Source organism: Rattus norvegicus, chromosome 6 (assembly GCF_021556685.1).
Source record: "Rattus norvegicus strain SHRSP/BbbUtx chromosome 6, alternate assembly SHRSP_T2T, whole genome shotgun sequence".
In the NCBI taxonomy this organism is placed as follows: Eukaryota; Metazoa; Chordata; class Mammalia; order Rodentia; family Muridae; genus Rattus; species Rattus norvegicus.
Window position 1 is genome coordinate 36,121,066 of NC_141539.1, and position 22,569 is coordinate 36,143,634.

At 38.5% G+C, this 22,569-nt stretch overlaps 1 protein-coding gene across 4 annotated transcripts in view; it reads left to right on the forward strand.

Moving 5' to 3' along the window:
* Nucleotides 1-22,569, forward strand: part of LOC148005135 (uncharacterized) — a 239,935-nt gene that overhangs the window by 168,535 nt on the left and 48,831 nt on the right. Inside the window, exon 10 of one of the 4 annotated variants that reach the window (XM_087555068.1) lies at nucleotides 14,672-15,613. The exons of the other annotated variants lie outside the window; for them this stretch is intronic. The gene's annotated coding sequence lies outside the window, so the exon portion shown is untranslated. Of the gene's footprint in view, nucleotides 1-14,671; nucleotides 15,614-22,569 lie in introns of those variants that run through there. 4 annotated transcript variants of the gene reach the window in all.

Genomic DNA, 22,569 nt, shown 5'->3' on the forward strand with positions numbered 1-22,569 from the left:
TAGTGCTAAAATGTGTTTATTAAAGTAATATATATTTAGAGGAAGCTACGGTTTGAAGAATGCTCACATGTGCACTCTGCATCCAAATCACAGAGTAAAGAAACCAGTCCTGAAGCTTAGAAACTGTTCATGCTCCCATCTGACCTCATCTCATCTGAGTGATGCTATTACCCTGATCCAAACACTGCAAATGAGTCCATCCTTGTGTCTCCTTACCCTGAACAACCACACCCACACAAAATGGTGGCTTTCTGTGCTTGCTTTTGATAATTTGGAAATTTGTCTCGCTAGGCCTTTTAAAATGAGCATCTATTTAAAGAATCCAATAAATGTAGAGCTTAATAAATAAATGGAGAAAATATAGAAAATATATGGTCAGAGTAAAGGGAGAACTGCTTAGCACCTTAGTTTATTTGTGATCTGTTTAAATAATTATCTGCTAAAACAGTATTTTTTAAAGAAAACATTTGATAAGCAGTAGGTTTCTATTTCTTAAGCATATCTTGCCTAAATTCTATCTAGTTGCAAGAAGATTGTCCAGTAGAATTCACCTGATATCTTCACACCATGTCTTATTGCTTGGATAATCCGTAACCGCAAGTTTCTGTTGATCCCCTAAACTTTTATTCTCCTCTGAATCTCTTTCTTCCAGAGCTCTCCTCTGGGTTCTCTTCCTCTGCTGGAATCCTCTTTGTCCTGATGTCTGTCTGTGCAGCCATGCATTTCGCATCTAGTACATGCTATGGGAATACTACAGGTCCTTCAAAACATACTGTGTCTGAAGCCTAAAACAAGGTATCACAAAGTCGTCATTAACAACGGAAACATAAGCTGTTGGAAACACTACTTAGGTGTGATTTTCAGTAATGTAATGCTAGAAGCAAGAAGGGTTTATAGAACTCTATAAAGTAGCTTGGATTGCTTGGGGCAAAACAACCAATGACATTAGAAAGTACAAACAGAGCAATAATTGCAGTGATGACTTTGAGTTGTGGATGGATTGTGTGAAACAAAGACAAGTTTCTAATGAGTCACCTGGGTAATTGGTTGTGATGTAGAAATTGTTCCCATTCCAAAAAAGATTCACAAAGCATTTTAAGAGAATGGGCAAAGGAGAATTTATCAGGCAGAAAGAAGAGGATCCAGGTGAGTAGGAAGGTAAAGTTGGTGCTTCAGTACACAAAGGGATATATTAAACAGATAATGCTTGAATTTATTCTATTAGTATTAGAGTGTCAAGAGAATCCAGGAGATGATTTGGTTTGGGACAGATCTCTGCTAATGATTGACTTGAAAAGCAAAGGAATGAAGGAAAAGAATAATTTTGAGCTGTTGTCTCATGAGAATTGCCAACCATCTTCCTGTCTAATACTCTTCCTAATATACACTCTGTCCAGACTACAGATTCCATCCACAGGCTTGACTGACTCCTTGAGTAAAGCACCCCCATGATCGTGGATGGTGGGGTCAATTTGTATTCACCGGCTGCTGTAGGAACCTAAGGATCACCCAAATTGTTTTTCTTCACAGATGGGACTTCTCTGATTCTTCTTAACAGTGATTTTACATCCTGAATTTTTAAATGCCTGCTCTTCAAGGAAGCTCTTTTATTCTCACTAGACAAATTTGCTTTTTGTTTCTTGAAGAAGGTTAAAGACTCTGTGTGCAGTTTCTATAAAGACCTCCTCTCCCTCACTAAAATAAGATTTGATGCAACTTTAAAACTACCTTTACATTTCTCTCCAACATTCAAGGGTAAGAATCCCCATTTTCCTTCAGGATTTAATTTTAACCTATTCCCTTGACCCAGTAGTGAAATACTTTCTCTCATACATTTTAATATGTTCACTAATGCTCCTTCTTATAACTCTAATCACTCCTGTTTTATTTAACTTAGCTTATATTTTCCTATACTAAATCCTAAAATTAGGCCAAGAACTTACTTTGTTAGATGAGTGGCCTAGCTCTACATAGGGAATAGACAGTAGACTGAGTCCTTCATCTAAAGAACTCTTGTCCATCGTTCCTTTGCTCCTGCGACTTTTGAGTCTTGACATATGATTGATTTTGAGTTCAAGTCGAATACCCTTAAAGTTATAGTTGAGTTAGGCACACCATACCTCTGACGAAGTCCAAGAAGTTATTAACCTTTCCCCTGCCATGGTCATTTGGCTCCATCTTGGATTCTTGCCCTGATACTTGAGGGCACACATGGGATTGAGAGCCCTGTGTGCCTCTTTCTGCACCTATAAAGATAACTCTTCCTTTATTGTTGAACAGTGTTGGCTCAGTGGCCCTTTTCCACCTCTAATGTTTTGTTTTTCTTTAAGGTCAAGTGCTCAAAAATATTTTCTATAATTTTTATGCTTTGTTTGATCGGCACAGGTGTTGTGTTGTTGTTTTGTTTTGTTTCATTTTGCTTTGGAAAATCTGCTTTGTTCCTTTAATGTTCAAGATTCGGAAACTATAAAAAGGAGTAAGATACACAGTATTCCTGATCTGGTAGAACTTGCAGTTGGGAAGGTAGGACAGAGACTAGCAGAGAAACAAAAGAAAGCATATGTTTTAGAATAAATATATATTAAATAGATGAAAATGAGATTCAGCTGCTATAACTAGATAATTCTGATAGTAATATTGGTCCTGGCATTCTCTTCAAGTGGACCTTATTACTTGTGTGATTCCCATCTATCCCTCTGAGTACGAGCTTACTGCTGACTTCAACAGTGCTCATTTATGGACAAGGTTTTGTCAAAATAAATATAAGTAAAGCAAGTGAATGAAAGCATGAATAAATGTCACCTTTTAACTTTGAGAATTTTAGAAATGGGTTCTCTAAGATCATCAAGTCTTTGCTATACTTAAGTCAAAACTCAAGGAAATGAAACTCAAGTCTGATAACAGATCTGATATACAATATATAGAATGTCTATTGGGAAATGTGGATAGCATTCATAACACTAAGAGTTTTAAAAATTTGAGTTGTGAGTCTAGTCTTTAACGGCTGAGCCATCTCTCTAGCCAGGCCAGGCTAAGCCTTCAGGAGACTGACTGGCCAGCAAGGGGTGCAGGAAACTTCTGGCAGTGATTTCGGGAGAACAGATCTCTTCCCCAAGTGGTGGTGTTACAGCTCTTATAACAGAAGCTCTCAGACAACGGAATAATTCCTGCACACCTTCTGAATAGGATTCTTAAATACAGTTTTGAGATGGGTCTTGGTCTGACAGCAGGTATTTCCTATTGGTTTGGTTTGAGAGCTTGGGAAGACCTCATTTACATATTTGGGGGTCTGGTCCTGCTTCTATGTAACTGATCTGTCTTGAGCCTACAAGACCTGTGGTCACATCCTCACCTGTGGCAGAGGGGCTTGGGGCGTTGCCCTACGGGATTGATCTGTCTCAAACCTCTCTGCCGGGGACTGTGGCGGGGCTGTAGCTATGTAAGAGGGACCTGATCTCCTGCTCTCCCTTAGGTTCCCTTAGGGTTACCAGGAATCAGGGTACCTTTCACAGCTTGCCGCTCCACACATGGGCTTCTCCTCATTTCAAGTTTCTTATTCCTATGTGTCTCAAGTTTGTGTTCCATTAACAAACCTTAACCAGCAAAAAAAAAAAGTTTTTAAAATATCCTGACAGTTACTAGAATGATCATATGGTATAGACTGTTACCAGACCAGTAGTGCAGGGTTCAAACCTCTATCCTACTGTAGTAAAGGAAGTCAGGAAGGGAAGTCTTCCAATACTCTCTATTATCCTTCCTTCTGGTTATTAGCTAGGGGCTTGGTTTTCTCCTGATGATCCATCATCAGGAAAAAGAAATTCATTACATTATTGATGTCTAACATTACACTATTAATTAAGGTATCGTGTAAAATAATGTGAAACTCATTACATATATACATATGTACTACATATATATATGCATATGTATTACATATATATGTAATACATATATATGTATATGAATATATATAATATAAATTATATATATATTTATATTACAGAAAATAGGGATGTGGCTCACTAGTAGAACACTTACCAATAATGCTGAAATTCTGGAATTGATCCCCAGCACTTTGCAAAAAATTCTTTACCAGGCACAGACATAAATGCATGCATGTGGACTCTCTCAGTCTTCTTGAGGCTAAGTCAAGAGGAATACAAGGTTGAGGCCAACCTGAGACACATATCAGATACAAGCCTCAAATCATCCAATATGTCAATGAACTAATAATCACGTATTTAATGAGGAAACAAACTTCACATGGGAAAAGGCAATATCTGAGACACTCACATGGCTGCCTGGGCAAACTGAGAAATCATTCAAATCAACCATACAGCAATACGTAGATCAAAGCTCTAGCTGTTTAGCTGTAGTTTGCCTTCCCAACCGTTGTGTTATCATCCTGTGTTCTTGGATAAAAAGATCCAAGGGATGTCAGAAAACAATTCTATCAGCTCTTATGCTGCTAATAATAAAGAAAAGAACTCTGAAGATGACGACAGATATGCCCGGACACATCACCCACTGGTGCCAGCACAAGACAGGCTCACGCAGCAGCAGAAGGGAACCGTGAAGCAGATCTCCGGCGTGGAGCCTGATGGATGAAGTGTTCACATAGCAGTTTCTAGATATTTCTCTTTGGCCTTTAATGAGCTACTGCTGAGAGTGGTTTTGTTATCTCCACTGGAGCCTCAGAATACGCGTTGCGTGGTCAGCAAAAGATTAATAAGACACAAGATGTGAAAATTGGATGTTTTAGAATAATTCTCTATATCCAAGCCACATTTGTGAAGGGATAGATGTAATAAAAATTGGGTATTAAAGATGACATCTTTTACAACCAAGTGGACCTAAGAAAACACCTGTCAGTGTATTGACACAAAATATACTCTGAATGATTGGCATGTATTCCTACGTTTGGAGCATTTGAGTCACTGACTGCACACTGATAATTTTGTATCTTTAAAACCTTGAAGGCTAATTTTATGTATCAAATTGACTGGGCCAAAGGATTCCCAGAAATTTTGTCACGCGATGATTGAGCTAATCTGAAGGCATTAAACAACTGATACTTCAGCTACAGGCAGCTGAGCAGAAATGCCCCTCTCCTTACTGGAAGCCAGCTCAGGTACTTCGTTGTCTGCATAATGCATGCGTGGCAATCTGATTACTCAGGCTCCTATCCTAATATAATTCTTATCTAGGAATTCCATCACAGACGCAGTCACAGTAATATCTGGACAAATGTCAGGCAACTAGTTATTCAACCATCATGGAAACTGCACTTAAAGTCATTCTTTTGAGCGTTACACACATCAGTACTGCATTTATATCATTTCTAATCCCTTTCAACTTTTTCAGTGCCCTATGACTCCCTCTCTCTCTCATGGCCTCTCTCTCTCTCTCTCTCTCTCTCTCTCTCTCTCTCTCTTTCTCACCTCTCTCTCTCTCTCTCTCCCTGTGTATTTATGTGTAAAATTCCTGAATGTGTGTGTGTGTGTGTGTGTGTGTGTATAAACTTTCTGGATTTATTTAAAAAATAGTACACATACATGTAAATGAAGACCTATATGTAATCAATGACTGCTAAGAAAGGAAAAATCAGTTTTCTCTAGGAATGGGCTCTCTGACTCTCTGACACAGTATCCAATCCAAGTGGTCAGCCCCAAATTTATATATATATATATATATATATATATATATGTGTGTGTGTGTGTGTGTGTGTGTGTGTGTGTGTGTATCATTTTTATTCAAAAAGTTGATTCTATTTATATAAACAAGCAAGCTAAGATACAGCACCTTAATTCGAAAATACTGAAAGAGGAAGAAAAGAATCAAAGTGAGGAGACTGGTAAGAGTGGGTGGGAAGGGGCAGCTCAGAGAAGGATCCCAAGGAATGTTAAGGGTACAATAGGATAGGATAGGGGACACAAAGAGAGGTGGGAGGTGAAGGGAAGAGAAGGAAGGGAAGGGGAGGGAAAGGAAGGGAAGGGAAGGGAAGGGGAAGAGAAGCAGGGAGGAAAGGAAAGGGAAGGGGAAAGTGAAGGAAAAGGAAAAGGAAAGGAGAGGAAAGGGGAAGGAAGGAAAGGGAAGGAGAAGAGGAAGGGGAAGGGAAGGCAAAAAGCATTTCTTCATACAAGCTCTTTCTTCCCTGGTATGACATCACTGGAATTTAGTGATAAACTCACTAAATTCAGGAGTTAACAAGCCCATGCCATGCCAAACTGAGTTTAACACACAGTAACAATGGTGACGAACTCTGATACCTAGGAACTTGCCACGGGTTTTAGAACATTTATAGTTTGCATTAGGCTGAATATTTCAAAATTTGAGGGACAATCCTGCTTCTAATTCAAGCAGTAGCCTATTATTTAATATTCTTTTCCTTAATACTTATTATTTCCTTGTGGTTAAAACCCATAATCTCAGAAACATGACACTCTTCCAGGTTCATTGTGAAATGTGTAGGAGCATGTCAAGAGTGGTGGTGTACTCGTGTAGTCCTTGCACTTGGGAAATAGAAGCAGGACGTTCAGACATTCAAAACCATCTCAGACTATGTAAAGAGGTGAAGCCCAGGCAGAGCTGCATGGGACTGTTTCTGTAAATGAGAATTCCTCTGACTTAAACTGATCCACCTTATCCATGAGGCTCATTTGTGGAGAGACATTATTCTTAGGTCAATTATCTTTCTCAGTGTGTCTAATTTCAATGACAAGTTATAATGTCTCAGTATTGGAACATATGCCAGCCCTGTCTGATACGTATTCACAGCAATATTGAGAGGTGTATATTTTTCATCTCAAAGATGTTCAAGGCAAGGGGAATAACGTTGCTATAATCAATAGTCCAAGACCAAGTATCTTATAAACAGACAAACTGGAAATGAATCACAGAACAACCAGACTCCTTCAACTGTTCTTACGTCACATCATAGATAGTATCCGGTCATGTGGTAGTAAGCATCTAGGGGGTGCTACCTGACTCATTACAAGCTGAAAAATCTTCCTCTTGCCCTTTATGGTTCATTCAGTCATATATTCATTCAATGTGTATATTTTAACTTCTACTCTGTGTCAACTCTTGAGCATGCTCTCTATCTAAATAAGTATACATATCACAGTTCATGGTGTTCACATAAGTTTTAAATAACTCCCAAGATTTTAATCTTTGAACTAGGTACAGTTTGCTTCTGTTCCCTCTTTTCTCCCATCAAGGTCTTACTGCTTTCCTAGAGTCACTCAACAGTCCTTGTGGACCTAATTCCCTAATGCTTAACTTCCACACAGAGTTGAAGCTTTATCTCCTTTAGAAAACCTGTCTGAAAACCCCCATCTTTCTCAGCTACTTAAACAAGCTATACTTAATACCTGATGTCACTCAATGAGGAACTTCTGCCTAAATATTTTTCCATGTTTGATTTTTTTTTGTCCTGAATGACCTGCAAACTTTTAGACAAAAAAAAATCTAAAATAAAGGTTGGGGATTTAGCTCAGAGGTAGAGTGCTTGCCTACCAAGCCCAAGGCCCTGGGTTCGGTCCCCAGCTCCAAAAAAAAAAAATCTAAAATAAAAACTTATTTTTCTCTCATAAACAAAACAAAAATTTTGATCCATAATGTTAGGTAAATTAAGGAGTTTCAGTGAGGTGTTTCTGAGAGCCAGCACTATGTTAACTGGAGATCACTGAAATTACTCCATGCAAAACCTATTCCTTTGGTATGACTATGGGGATAGTCGCCATTTTTGTTGCAGATTTGGTTTATAGCTTATGTTAATTGGGTTCCCAAATTACAAGAGAATTTGTACATCTGAGTGTGAGACACTGACTGTCCCTGTCCATAGCTGGTTCTAATTGGTAAATAAAGTTGCTGGCGGCCAATGGTTGGGCAGAGAGACAGAGGTGGACCTTAGATTTCCCATGCAAGGGAACCATGGGAAGGAGCGGGTTTTAGAATCATCATGACAGAGAAGCAGAGAGAGCAAGCCTGCGAGCTGCTGCAGGAGAGAACGCATCCAACCAGGTAAGAATCTGGGTAGAGAAGCCCCAAGGGCCACTCCTCCACTGGGTCTGGTATAGCAGAGATGAAATATAGATTTTAGTTAGTAATAATTCAGGAATATCAGAGGGGAGACGTTAGCAATGCGGAAGTATGGAAGTAGCCAAGATGTTGAACTGCTTAGGGCATATTAAAAATAAGGCTCTGTGTGTGTGTGTGTGTGTGTGTGTGTGTGTGTGTGTGTGTGTGTGTGTGTGTGTGTTTCATTCTGAATCCAAAACATTTGTCTGGGTGGCAGGGAGCGTGCATGCACCTGCCGGGGAGTTCAGAGTGTATTAACTTATTACCGCATCATTTTTACACGTATCTGGGTTGTTCTTTGCTCTAGTAAAATTCTGAATCCCTCTCCTTGCTCACCTTTATCTAGTCCCAGTAAAAAGAATCCCATTAATTTACAATGACCTTTATTCCTTCTAATGATGAGTCAACCCTGGGCTTTCACTAGAAAGCAGATGGATACTGTGAACGAGGATTTTCATTCAGGATGACATAATTTCTCAGTTGCATTAAAACAAACAAAAGAACGATAAAAGATAATAGCCTACCTTAATATAATTTGTTTGCTTATTTTTGCCAAATACAGTAGGATCAGCATTGGAAGAGGATACTATTTGTCCCCTACATTTTTTTCCCTTTGTGCCACTCTGTCAGCTTGTATCTTGTTGAGATTTGATGGTGACCTCACAGATACCTTATTAATAATGAACCAGAGGGACTCAGCAGAGCATGGACTTTGGGTAATAAATCAAACCACAAGTGCCACGCTTGCAGATTTGGAATTTAGAGAGATATAATAACTAAGATTGAGGGTCTGATGGGAGGGAAAACTGAGTAGGGTGGAGACTAGCTTTCATAGGGATGGTTAGTACTCGTGGATATTAATCACTTTTATGTGTTACATTCCTAATTGATGTTATTTTTTCCAGTCACACTGTAATTGAATTAAAAAAATAGCTCAGATGTCAAGTTTAGATGTTACACGGTGCTTCTGTTCAAGAAAGTTTATCCACGTAGCTCAGGTCATTTGTAATGATGGATAATAAGGTAAACTTCCTGGTGCCTAATGATATGTGGGGCAGCAAATAGGCAGCCTAGAAGATAGCATGGGGGTGATAAAGGAGGAGTAAGAGTGTGGAAAGCGAGCATGTGGATTTTAACTAGTCAATTAAGCACCATGCAATTTAGTTCGTTTATCAGGAAACTTCTTTAAAACAGCAGGGAAGATAATTGCTACTGTAGTTCTGTGTCAATATACTAGTGAAAGGCAGTCTGTTTCCCATGAATTCTGTGCCTGACAGTGTGCTGAATAAGAAGATCATGGAAGGTGTTCAGTTCACGTCAGCACTCAGAGAAGCATCATTGGCTCATCTGCATAGCATAGTTCAGAGTTTGCAGCCAGCCGGAACCTCTTGGAGAGTCTCAGCAAAAATGCAGATTCTCTGCACAATTGCATGCCTAGAAGTATATATCCACTAGAATCGGGATCACGGTGGAGTAGAGTATTCTTTGTTTTTGTTTTTTTGTTTTGTTTTGGTTTGGTTTTTTTTTTGGGGGGGGGGTTTCAGAGCTGAGGACCGAACCCAGGGCCTTGAGCTTGCTAGGCAAGTGCTCTACCACTGAGCTAAATTCCCAACGAAGTAGAGTATTCTTAAGTCAGGGCTTTGATAACCCCTGAGAATATTAGTGGTTGGTGTTTGGCATAAGGACAAACTGATTGATAAATGAACCAGGTCATCTTATCACAATTAGGAAAGACCATTCACAGCTTAAATATGCCAAACCAAAGTGATTACAATTTGTTGAGCTTTGATAATACAAATACTATTTACTTCATGGTTCATATGCTCATAGAAGAACCAAATCACAAATGTCTATAAGGGGAAAGATCATTTGCCATGGTTCACATCCACATTCAGCAGCCTAGAGCAGAAGCTGTTTGACAATCTTCCTATATCTTCCCTTGATGTTAGAACTCTCTTCCTGATGATCAGTACTATATACATTCTTCAAAGTATTTCCATCCTCTGCCATGCAAATCTTGAAATGTAAAACATTTGCTAAAGAGTTCCTATATCACACAAAGTCCCAGGGACTTCAGTATTCTTCAAATGTCACACATCATACGTTTCTGACATAAAAATGAGAGCAAGTGCCAGCCCTACGTAGGAGACTGGTTTTTCCTGGTCTTCAACCTTCCCTGAAGTTGGGAATGAAAGCGGCCAAGTGCTTTTAGAATATGTCTCCTGGGAACTGAGTTCCTTGGGATTAAGGAGCTGGAAAGCAGTATTATTTGACCTCTGCTGGGGAGGAGTCCCCCCAGTTGATCCAACGGAAGTTCATGTCTAATGGATGTGCTCTTCTGCCCCTCTCTGTAAGGCAGGATACATTTGGCAGCATCTTTGAAATGACAGCACTTTGTTCTAGTTTCCCAAGAAATGCTCTGGTAGCTGTGTAGGCTCTCTTGGGTTTCTCCTTTCTTTGCTGCGCTGTGAAAATACACACTGCATATGCATTGTTATTGTCCTTGTTGGTAAGGACTGAGCAAGCATGAATTTCTACATCATCATCATCTAAGTGGGGCAGAGGACAGCAAATCCTGCTGGCTTGTAATAACAGGCTGTATGTAAACCAGTCAAGGCAAAAAAAGAAAACTATCAAAAATGTGGAAATGTATAAAAATACATCCCTCAAGTACACCAGCATGATCATCAAAGTGACTTAGCTGCCCATTAACTTCTATATCTTGCACAAAGCAGCAAATTACAGTAAAAAAATTAGTTAACGCATATAGAGTGTCTAGGACACGAGAAATGAATATACGACCTAGTATTCATTAATGGATAATATTATCATATGGAGTGTTGGTGTCCAGAATTCTGAAGGAAACAACTTCCAAAGAAGACAGTGCTGATATTCAGCCAAGATAGTGACACTTAAACCCTTCAGCCCATGAATACTTTACTCAGTGGTCGCTATATGCTGGTCACCAACAGCAGAGCAATTGTTAAAGACTGTTACATATTATAAAATGGTCTGTCTATATTTTTAGCAAAATAATTCCCTTTTCGTGTTGAATGTTGTTATCTGACTTTTTGGCCAATTCACCTATAACACAAATAAGATTGGTTATAGGAGAAAAAAAAAAGAAAGTGAGAGTTAAGTGTAGACGTTGTTAAAATAGGTAGCTTCTGTTACAGAATTTTGGGGGATGCTTGGGATTTCTTTTCTGCAGCTAACTTACTGTTGTGTGGTTATTTCACCTGACTCATTCATTCAACTAAGGCCTCTCAAGCACAGGAAAAAAACAGCCACAGTCACCAAACTTAACTTCGTAACCCTACTGAGTTCATCTCTCCCTCTGATGATTAATGTCCTCCACTTTCAACCTCTGCCATCACCTAGCGTAAAAACTTTCAGATGTGCCTGAGAGGGACCGCTTAAATCAGGTTCACCTCTGGGCGTGCCTGTGAGGGATTATCCTGATTAGGAACAAGATGCAAAGATCCACTGTGGAGCAAAGACGAGACCACCAGTCCTAGGCTGCGGAAAACCAAAGGGGCCATTGAAACATGAGTATTCACTTCTCTCTGCTTCTTGAGTAGAGAAGTATCTTCAGATTCTTCTGCATGAACATCTCTCTCATGGAGAAGAGTAACCCCCTCAACTCTGATCCATGAGAAACCTTTCCTTTTTTGAGGTTTTTTTTTTTTTTTTTTTGCCTCCAAGTCAGGGTATTTTCTCATAGCAACTAGAATACTAACGGAGACACCCTCTGATAAGTACTTACAAACAGAGGTGGCACATCAATGTGACATCACCTTCATCTTGAAACCTTCAGGTATTACTTAAACCTTTGGATAATTACAAGACAACTGTTTATGTCATATTGAAATGCCTTTAAGCACGTGTTGTAGTCACAAAGGTCACAGAATAATTATCCTATATCCAGATCTGTCCATCTCTTGCGCAGCCAAATCTTGCTCATTTTAGACCTAAGTCTATGCACTCAGGAGCCCTTGTACTCCTCAGGGGAACCCTCTGTACATTTGTGATCAAACAACCAGTTCATCCATCAAAACTTCTAGGCCCTAAAATCATGGTCCCCTGATAAAATCACTTAGCTCATCACTTCTCTCTTATATTTTGAGAATTATCTCCAACCATGGTTCCTTCCATTAGTACTTGTTAAGACTTATCTTACTTAATTTGGATGTGGAGACTATGGGACTGCAGTGTGTTGGGAAAGATGTTCGGCCATGTTGTCATGTAGAAAAAAAATGTGGCCCAAAGACAACAGACAAACAATTCATGTGTATAGTAATAGATAGTTAAATTCTTAGTTCGATGTGCTATGGACTCAATATACCAGGACCATTAACCTAGTCCTTCCCTATACTCTCTGCATTACCAAACCAAGGAAACAGTCACAAAATGACTGGTAATGGAACCAGTGGCTGGTTAGTGAATTGGTTGATCATCTGGGTAGTTACAAGTCATGAAAAGAAGCAAAGAAAATATCCTAAACTGGATGATTTGTTTAAAACAATTTATATTGCAAGATTTTAAATCAGACTGTCTGGGTCTTAAATTAATCAAGCAATCATTGGTCTAGACACAGAGATTGAACCTTAGTTGTAACAACTGCTGGCAATCAGAATTGGATATTTAAAAACAAATTCTGTACATAAAAAAGTATGTGTGGAGACAAAGTTGGATGTGTTCATCCAGGATTATCTTCAAATAACCAGGAGGTCAGATGTGGTCAGGACATAATAACCGTTCAGACAGAACTGACAGGCCAGGCTTACCAGCTATGGACAGAGCAGATCATCAATAGCTTTGCTACACTGCTGCTGTTGGCTCCATCTCCTGTGTTCTCTTCCTTTCAAAGTCTATTATTAATATATGTGTGTCTTCTATGAATAATATATCCCACTGTCTTTATCATTTTATTAATTAACACTAATGGACTTGGCAGTTTTTATCAGCCCTTGTCATTAGTACCTATTTTCTACCCTGCACCTTATGTACTATTATGGTAAGTGTGTAAACCTGAGTACATAAACTTCTTCACTCCATACTTTCCAGGAATCAAATTTATTCTTGCGATTTGCATCCTAATACTTTTATCTATATTGCCAGCCATAATTTGTTTTCTGGTTTTAAACTTGAATATCTAAACTTATGACAGATATTTCTGATTAATCACATCACATAAACTATAAAATTATGTAATTTAATTTTACCTTACTGTTGACCCTGTGATGTATGTTAGTAGTGTTCCAGGACTCACTGAGGGGCATTATTTTTCACTTCACTTCTCATCCAGAATTTTGGTAATCATCTTTTGTTTTTCATCTTATTCACCCCCAAAATGAAATTGAACAAGTCTCATATCCTATAGCATGGCACGTTTTCTGGATTTTTGTACCATCATCCCTAATAACTTTGGAGTGCAGGTTTTCATCATAATTTTTATTACTTCTGACATAGTCTCTAAAGAATCATCTCTGGTTTGAGCAGCTTTTCTCATAACACCCCCATGTGTCAAATTCTGATGCCTTTCTCCTATATATCCACTGGGACATAATTAAAGATGAAGTGCTCAAAGTCCCTCTTTGACATTTGTAATCATTCACTGGCCTTTCTTTAGGTACATATGTATACCTAACTTCTGCCATTTCATTTTCAACATGGGGCCTGTGCTGCTGCATGGATCCTATGCATGACTTCCACACCATAGCCAGACTCTTCCAATACTCAGAATGCATTTCTGCTTGAAAGGAGTTTCTTTCAACTTTATTAACTGTTTCCTCTTTAATATAGGGCTTAAGCATTGCCTACTTTCGGTAACTTTTCTGAAACTCTCACAAGAGGATAGACTTTCTTTGTATATTCATATCACTTTAGGCATAGTCATTTATATGCATAAAAACTTATACTCGCTCAATTATCTCTCACCTTATGATTAAGGATTTAGAACCAAGTAGTTGATATTCTAGTAAAGACCATATTCTAATAGCTTTTCCTTTTGCTGTTCAAAATATTTCTTGCATTCTATGGCCTAACAACCCAGATGGCAGCAACTGGGGCAAGCCAGAAGACACTGTGCGTTGTCATGTGTGACCCTTTCCTGAAGAGAAACAATATAAACAATAGTTCTTTATAAGTATCACCATGACCCCCATAAACAGAATATTACAAACAAGTTTTATAAATACAAAGATAGAAGGGTTGAGAACTTGTATGAGTGTTTCAAAGAATCAGAGCCTGGATTAATGTGAAATCCTAAGGATGTTCACACCTGCTTCATTTTTTTGATCTGGTTACTCTCATTTTCAAATTATCCATCCTTGTTGCTTTTTTAAAATTGCTTCTTGTTGACAAGGAAAAAGAATGGATCATGACAAAATCTCATAGTTGCATGACTTTTGTGCCAGATAGTCAAAGCAAAACTCACTCTCTTACAAATTTGCCTTTGGGAGGAACTCTGAACGCTCACTGAGTCAAATGGGTAAGTTAGACTCCAGAAGCAAATCTGAGAGGACTCAGGGGTCCTTCTTAGTTTTTCCATGCAGAGGATTTAAGAGTCTCCATCTTCATTTTACAGATTAAAAAACAAAACAAAACTAAGCTGCAAAGAGAAAAAGAAAGGAATCAGATTCAAAGCACTGGTATGGACAGAGCCAAAGCATAAATTATTGCCTTCGAATACTTGAAATATTGATGACCTTGTGCACACATGGGGACTTTGGAAAGTCAGGGGTTACTCAAAATCCTGATCACTCTCCTAGACCTAGACATGTTGCCAAATGGAGTGCCCTTATTTTTGCAGCTGAAAGTAAATTTTTACTTAAAGAGACATTGCTGAACACTCTGCCTCTACAAATCTGATGTCTTCGTCTTGACGCCAATTTTCATTGAGAGATGTACTTCCGCTGGAAACATCTATTTAACAAAACTCATTTTGAACATTTACAGTGAGACAGGGCCTGTCTTTGACAGTGTTGAGAAACATTAATCATTGCTCCTGTTATCAGGCAAATCTTGCCTAGCTGAGTTGGGCTTGGATAAATGGAATGCAAGAATGGGAGAGAAGAAATGATGTCCCTGCCAAAAGGGAACATCAAAGCGTCAATATGAAAGTGTCCAGTACGATCGCGTGAGTGCCATGGTTAGTGGGAAAGAGATACTCTCATGGAATATGTTTAGCAAAGCTGAGCTTGAATCCTGCCTAAGTCTCTCAGCCCAGATGCTTACACTACATCCCCACCATGACTACGTCTTTACCGTGGTGTTGACTACATCTGTCCTACTATCTCAGATGTATGACTGCTTTGGGAAGGTCCACGGATCCTTTTTAATGTTGACAGAAGTCTGTAGTTCTGCTTCCTTTTTTCTGTATGATCACATACATATCAAGTTTTAGCATTTTTTACTCTGAGGGTTTCAATTTTATCGTTTACTGTTCATTGTTGTAGTAAAAGTAAATTAAAATAGAAAAGTGATCTAATGTTCTAGGACAGGAGTTTACTCTTACTGAGTCAATCACAAAAAAAAAAAAAATACAAAGAAGCCAGGTGATAGTAACATATGTCTTTAATCCTATCAGTGGGCAAAGGCAGCAGATTTCTGAATCCGAGACCAGCCTTGTCTACAGAGTGAGTTCCAGGACAGCTAGGGCTACACAGAGAAACCCTATCTTTAAAAAATAATATAAAGAAAAAGACATATTTCTAGAAAGTAGTAGGATTCTCACTTATTTTCCTAGTCATTCAGTACATCTATGCCAAAGTCAGTGGCCAGATTGAAACTGGGGTTAAACATTATAATGTAAAAGAGTCTCAGGAGTAAATAGTTATCAAAAATAATTTCACTAAGAAATACAACCCAATATACACCATAACTATATATGTAAATGATCGTGGTTTCATGGAAGGTAAACAAATAGTACATTGGTTGAGCATATAATGTACTGAGAAACAGATGCCAAAATAAATCCGGTAACAAAACACAATTTCAACTAAGAGTGTATACAGTTAAAATGCCGCTTGAGACAAGTTTGGATAGAGAATGTTGGTGATGAACTGGAAGTAGATTTTAAGAAAAGGTATAAATGGGAGGAAATGGAGGACTATTGGTGATCTGAAGGTAAAAATAAGTGGCAGAATAAATATATCAATACTACAATCACAATGGGGTAGTTGAAAAATTATGGAAGCCACTGAGGTGGGGGCAAAGTGAGTGAAAGGTAAGTTGACATTTGAGGTCTAAAATAATGCTTATTGTTGTATGAAGTAGTAACTATGCTTGTAGGTAGGAGCAAGGAATAAAAAGGGGAACTTCATGCATTTTGTAAGGATAGAGTGGACTATAATAGTGACTGCATAGGAGAGAAAACACAACCATGGTTTATAATTTTGATTGTCGATTTCACAAGTAATTCAACTGTGTGAAATGAGAGAAATAGAAATGAACAAGTGCATACAGCAATGATGAAGTGGGGATGGGGAAGAGTCATCTGGTTGTTGGAAGGGACAGAGCGATGGGAAGACTAAGAGATCTTGGTGGGGAGTAGGTGAAGATTGACAGTCTGTGGAGGGAGAGTTCACATTGGCTCTCAGTGGCAGCTCAGGGGACAATAGAAGCTACCAGAATGTGGGTGCTACTTACAGCCATGGGGCTGGAAGAAACCATCCGCATGAGTGCTTAAAGGGAAGCGTAATGGTTACAACTGTGGTCCCTCAACCACAAAGGTGAACTGATGCTTCAAAGTCATCTTGGCTTAGTCAAGACTCCCAAACACCTTTAGGTTCTGTGTGTTTTATGTTCTGTTTGTTTCTCTCTGTTCTTATCTCTATTGATCTGGAAAGAAGTGGGAACACATATCTAAAAAGTGTTTCAACCAGGCCCCCCTAGATCCAAACTTGTTTCTAAAGGGAGCAAGCCAGCCTGAGAAATCAGTAAGAGGTTGGAGAAGCAGGACAGGAGGTTGAGATGCATATTTTTCTGTTCCCACAAGATACTTGATTTTCAGGTCTTGCCAGCATTTGTTCTCAGACCATATTATGTCCATGGATAGGAAAATCCCCATATTTTTAAAGTCCCAAATCAAAGTTGCAGCATACATGTGTATAAATATCATACTATAAATCTCATACTCTTTATCTAAAATTATATGTGGATCACAAATTACACTTGATAACGTGTAAATGCCTTGTAAACATGGGGCTGTTTTGTCACAGCTTCTTCACTGTCCTAAAAGGTCTATATTTAGTGACATTGTAGGCTGTGAATGAATGCGTGAGTTTTATTTTCCAAAAACTCAAAATTAAGAGTGTATAAGTGAAAAGACAGATACAATCAGGGACTGAGCTGAGAGGATATTATTTATAAGAATCTGAGAAAACCATAAGGAAAAACAGTCTCTTTGCAATGTCCTATGAATATTTTCTGGAGAAAGGGCCACTGGGGAGCTAAGCATGGTTATGAACGTTTGTATTCCCACTATGTGACCTAAGGCAAGAGGATAGTGAGTTCAAGGCCAACCTAAGCTACATATAGCAAGAAAGTTGCAGACCAGAGTAGATTACATAGTAACATCCCATTGCAAAGATAAGAATGGCAACAAAACCCTAATTCTGTTGCTTTATCTGTTATCAGCAGCCTTCCATGCGTCACCTTTTTAAAGTGAGATTGGTCATCTGAAACACAAGCACCTTAAAGTCTAAAACTTGTCATCTTATCTTGTCTATACTGTGCCTACAGGACTCCTGGTATTCTGAGAAAAACAGCGTTAATGGCTACTCTAATATGCCTACATAGAGAGAATGCACTGGGTGTTCCAAAGTTCAGGGTAGTGACTTCAGTTCTTCAGGCCAAATGAAATACTCTACAGGAAAAAAGGTTTCAAAGTCTTTTTTGTAAATCAACTTTTATTATGTTTTTGAAAACCTATAAACTCTTAAAGTTTTGAAATCTAAAAAATGGCACACATTCTTTTTTTCAAATATTCAAATAAAAGTGGTATGTAATTAAAAGGGAAAGCAATGAAAGAGGGTAGACTATGACAAAACAAGCAAAACAAAATAAATATTCACCTGGGAAGATAAAGGAAATTTAAGTTTTTCTAAGCTTCTAAGTCTCAGGAGTGATGGTAGATTTGGGGTTTCATATCCTAGACCAGTGGGTCTCAACCTTCCTAATGCTGTGACCCTTTAATACAGATCCTAATGTTGTGGTGACCCCCAGCCATAAAATTATTTTCATTGCTATTTCGTAACTGCAAGCTGCTACTGTTATGCATCACAGTGTAACTATCTAATATGCAAAATATCTGATATCTGATTTCCAAGCGGGTTGTGACCCACAGATTGAGAATCACTGCCATAGACTCAGCTACTAAAAATGCAAAAAGAATTCAAGACTGCTTTTAAGAATGATTTTTAATATGCAGAAATGAGACACTGCCTTTGACTTTCTTGCTGCCTTTGTAAGCCATCATATTTCTATGGTGACGATGATAATGCTGATGGCAATAATGAAGATAATGTGATAAAGGTGTTATTTATAGATGATGATGATGGTGGTGGTGGTGATAGTGGTATGGTGGTAATGGTGATGAGGATGATAATGTGACAAAGAAGGTGGTAATGGATTTGTGGTGGGTGGTGATGCTGCTGCTGCTGCTGCTGCTGCTGCTGCTGATGATGATGATGATGATGATGATGATGACCATGATGATGACTATGATGATGATGACTATGATTTTGAGGGTAGTGGTATGTAGTAGTGTTGAGAATAGGAACATTTCATTTCTTGGAAAAAAATAGAGGACAGAAAAGTCTACATGGTGGCAAAGAGCCTTTTGTTATTTATCATGTTTCATTTCAGTTCTGTACCCAAACAAAGCACACACACACACACACACACACACACACACACACACACACACTTACACTCACACATTCACACACTCAGAACACACAACCATTTCGTGTCTGAACTGTAGCTCTATGTACTTCCATGGACTCTGTCTTCTTTGTTTTATGCACTGGGCTAAGTGAACTGCTCTAACGACTGTCTCCCACACCCTGCTCAGCTCCCAGTATTGACAAATCTATTCTCAGGCACCTATGTTGATTAAAGATGGATGAACTACCGCCTAATGCTTCCACCCAAACCTGGAATCACTGTAGCTGTACAATAATAGTCACATGTTCCTCATCCCTTTTCTTTTATTAATAATACATTAAAACTCAGTCACAAAAAACTCAGAGAAAAAAAGGGAAAGGGATGATAATGATTTCCTGACAGATCTTGAATGAAAGGCTTTAACTAGTGTTCTAACTAAGCTTGACACACCATTTTTTTAATGTGTGAGTCCTTCTATTTCCCAATCCCTTTAAGCTTAATTGAGAAGCTCCACTTAGGAAAGAAGCGAAGAATTTAAAAAACCCCTTCCCCTCAAATCTTTAATTCAAAATTTCTGAGGTTGACTCTAGTTTCTGGTAATAAACATTTTCCCCGTTGATGCCTGCACAGAAAAGGACCAAATAACTATGTTTTGTGGCTAGAACTCACACTGTTCAAATTGGAATGTTTTATTAATTACATTTCTTAAAAGATATTGAACAGTGGAGGGCGTAGATCAAGAAATAAATAATACATAGTCTTGAAATGGCCCTGAGATGAGTCGCTGTTCTCTTTATAAATATTACAAACCTCACATAATCCCTTAGGTAAAGACACAGTATTCAACACACATAATGATGATCAACAGCACAACAGCATTTTAATTTGAACCACAGTATCCCTGGCCGTGGTTCACTCTTCCTACACAAGGCATGTTCCCTAGGGTATCGAGAGCTCAGTGATTAGGAGCCTCCAATAATAGATTAGCAGTCTGAGGTAGGATGATCAACCCACATTTGGTCACTATCAGTGATGAAATGATAGCATCTATGAGAAATAAAGAGCTAATCCCTATGGGAGGGAATTTATTTATCATTTTAATACTTGGATATCTGACTAAAGAGCAAACATTGTGGGAAGTTCTGTGCGGATAGCTTTATAGTCATCTTAATTTTTTTAAATACTAGGTTCTTTCTAAGTTGGAGAATATTTTCATGATATTTATTCTTTCACAAAGAATATCATGGCATATATTAACAATATAAAATTAATAACTCTAATTAGCATATGTTATCAGTGCCAGAGTAACACATAGCATTATTTTTTCACAGCTTAATAACAATTTGTCTTTAAAAGGAGGCCATTTTCAAAAACACATGCATGTGTCTATCAGGTTATTTTAAACCCAGATCCCAATGGCTCCTCGTTACTGAGTCTGAGTCCTGTTACTAAGATAAACACATGCACTACGGTCCTCCAAAGCGTTAGAATTCCCTCTTCTAGGCAGGTCTTCTATTTGTGAAAAGCACTTTCACACTGGTCTCTCTGTCTCTACTGCTAATCCACTGTTGGCATATTCTTAGCTTGTTTCCCTGGTAATATCAGTCTGGAAGCTCTGCCATCTATCTCTACTGGAGACTAGGATGTGAGTCTCTCTCTCTCTCTCTCTCTCTCTCTCTCTCTCTCTCTCTCTCTCTCTCTCTCTGTGTGTGTGTGTGAACATGAGGTCTTCAAAGTCAGAGGAAGAAAATTTATTTCTAATTCCTCACCTTGTCCAATGGGTATATACATTTCTCACACAGAGGCACATACTTAAGAGAAACTAAATTTGTACTCATTCTGCTAAATATTTTTGGTGCTTACTACAATAAAATTCATGAAAATAAAAGAAAACCTAAGATTAAGAACTGACCTTAATATGTGCATTTGAATTATACAGATATAGAAAATAGACATGAAGTAGAATGAGATAGAATAAAAAGAAGTTTTAAATCTAAAATAGACTTGATACTGTCTGTAATTTGGGGCCGTTCTGTAATTTGAACTCACATAGTTACTAAAGGTATATGCTTTAGTTTTCTATGATGCTGTATTTCACCTCATGTCCTTCCAAAAGAATTATACTATTGGATATAAGGTTCCCTTAGTAATGTTTTCTGTTATAGTTATATAAGCCAATTAGATAGATTTTATTTACTCTCAACATAAAAATGCCACTATTGCATTACTGTGGTCTAGTTATTGTTATGATTCTTAGGACTTATAGCTGGGAGGACCTACCAAGTATAACAGAGCCCATTACAAGGAAGACACTCTTCTTCTCTCCTGTGTTTCATATTACGGGCACCTCATATCAGGTTCTATTAGGAGTATGCACATCTCCATAATGATCAGCTCTTCCTCCAAACAAAGACATGCCTTCTGGCTGTTATTTGCTCCCCTAAGTTAAGCTTTGAATTTTAAAGGAAGTATCAAGTTCAAATAATGGATTAATATATCTACCAAGTCATTTATTACAGAAGTTCTCATTTCTCTGAAGTTATGAAGATAATGACAGCACACTACAAATGAACCTTGGGATAAGGGAAAGACTTTACTACCCAGGCACAAAGACACCAAAGTTCTTTCACTATTATTTATGGCTGAAGTCCCACAGAAGAGCATCCTAAGCTGAGAAAATTATAGTGGGTATTGACATGAACCTCACACCTGATCATAACAAGCAGGCCAAGAGCAGCCAGTCATGCTGTGGGACACCCAGGAATGGCAAAAACCTGTAGTTATTATCATCATTGTTTTTAGATACCGTGTGCCCTGCTATATACTTCATGCTAGTACTGGGCTTAGAAAATAAGTGTGTTCAGCTGGGCTCAGTGGAAAACCTCAGTTTGAACTCTGGATAGTATAGCCTTTCTTGAGAATACAGTGTGATCCCACTTCACAGTACATACAGAAGGGCACCATCTGAATGAGGTGGACTATAAGGCTATATTATACACCTTGTGTAGTGTGGTCCAATAACAGGAACTTACACTTCCAGACTTATATGACTATGGGATCCTCATTGGTTCTTTCTAAATCTGCTCTCTTGTCTCCCTCCAAGTCCCTCACCTCCTGGTAGAAGATATTTGCAGTTTGCATCATAACTTTGCTTGTCAGAAGTATTTGAACTAAGAGTTTGCTCAGTCGAGATTAATATTTAATTGGCATATTTTTTTCAGAACATGCAACTTTTATAATTTCCGGAGTATATGAGTCTTGAGTAGGATACACAGTGTATATCTACTAAGAATTGTTGATGAGCGAGTCTTCTCGGATTGGCCTAGCCTGAAAGAAGACATGCTACTGTGGATCTAGCTCTCTCCCCGCTCCCTCCCCAAGTTTGTTTATCTGTGGAACCAATTCGTAGTGTCTTACAAAACGTGCACATCCTCTCCCTTGTTACCTCTAAACTTCTAAATGGATGTTTTCCACCTTTGGAGCAGTTTGAAACCTGGAGCTATGCCAAGAGCGAAAAGAGGGAGCGATCAGTCTAGCAGGAGGCATAGCTACAGGATCCTCTAGCTAGCAACCCAGGGTGAATTTTTTTGTCAT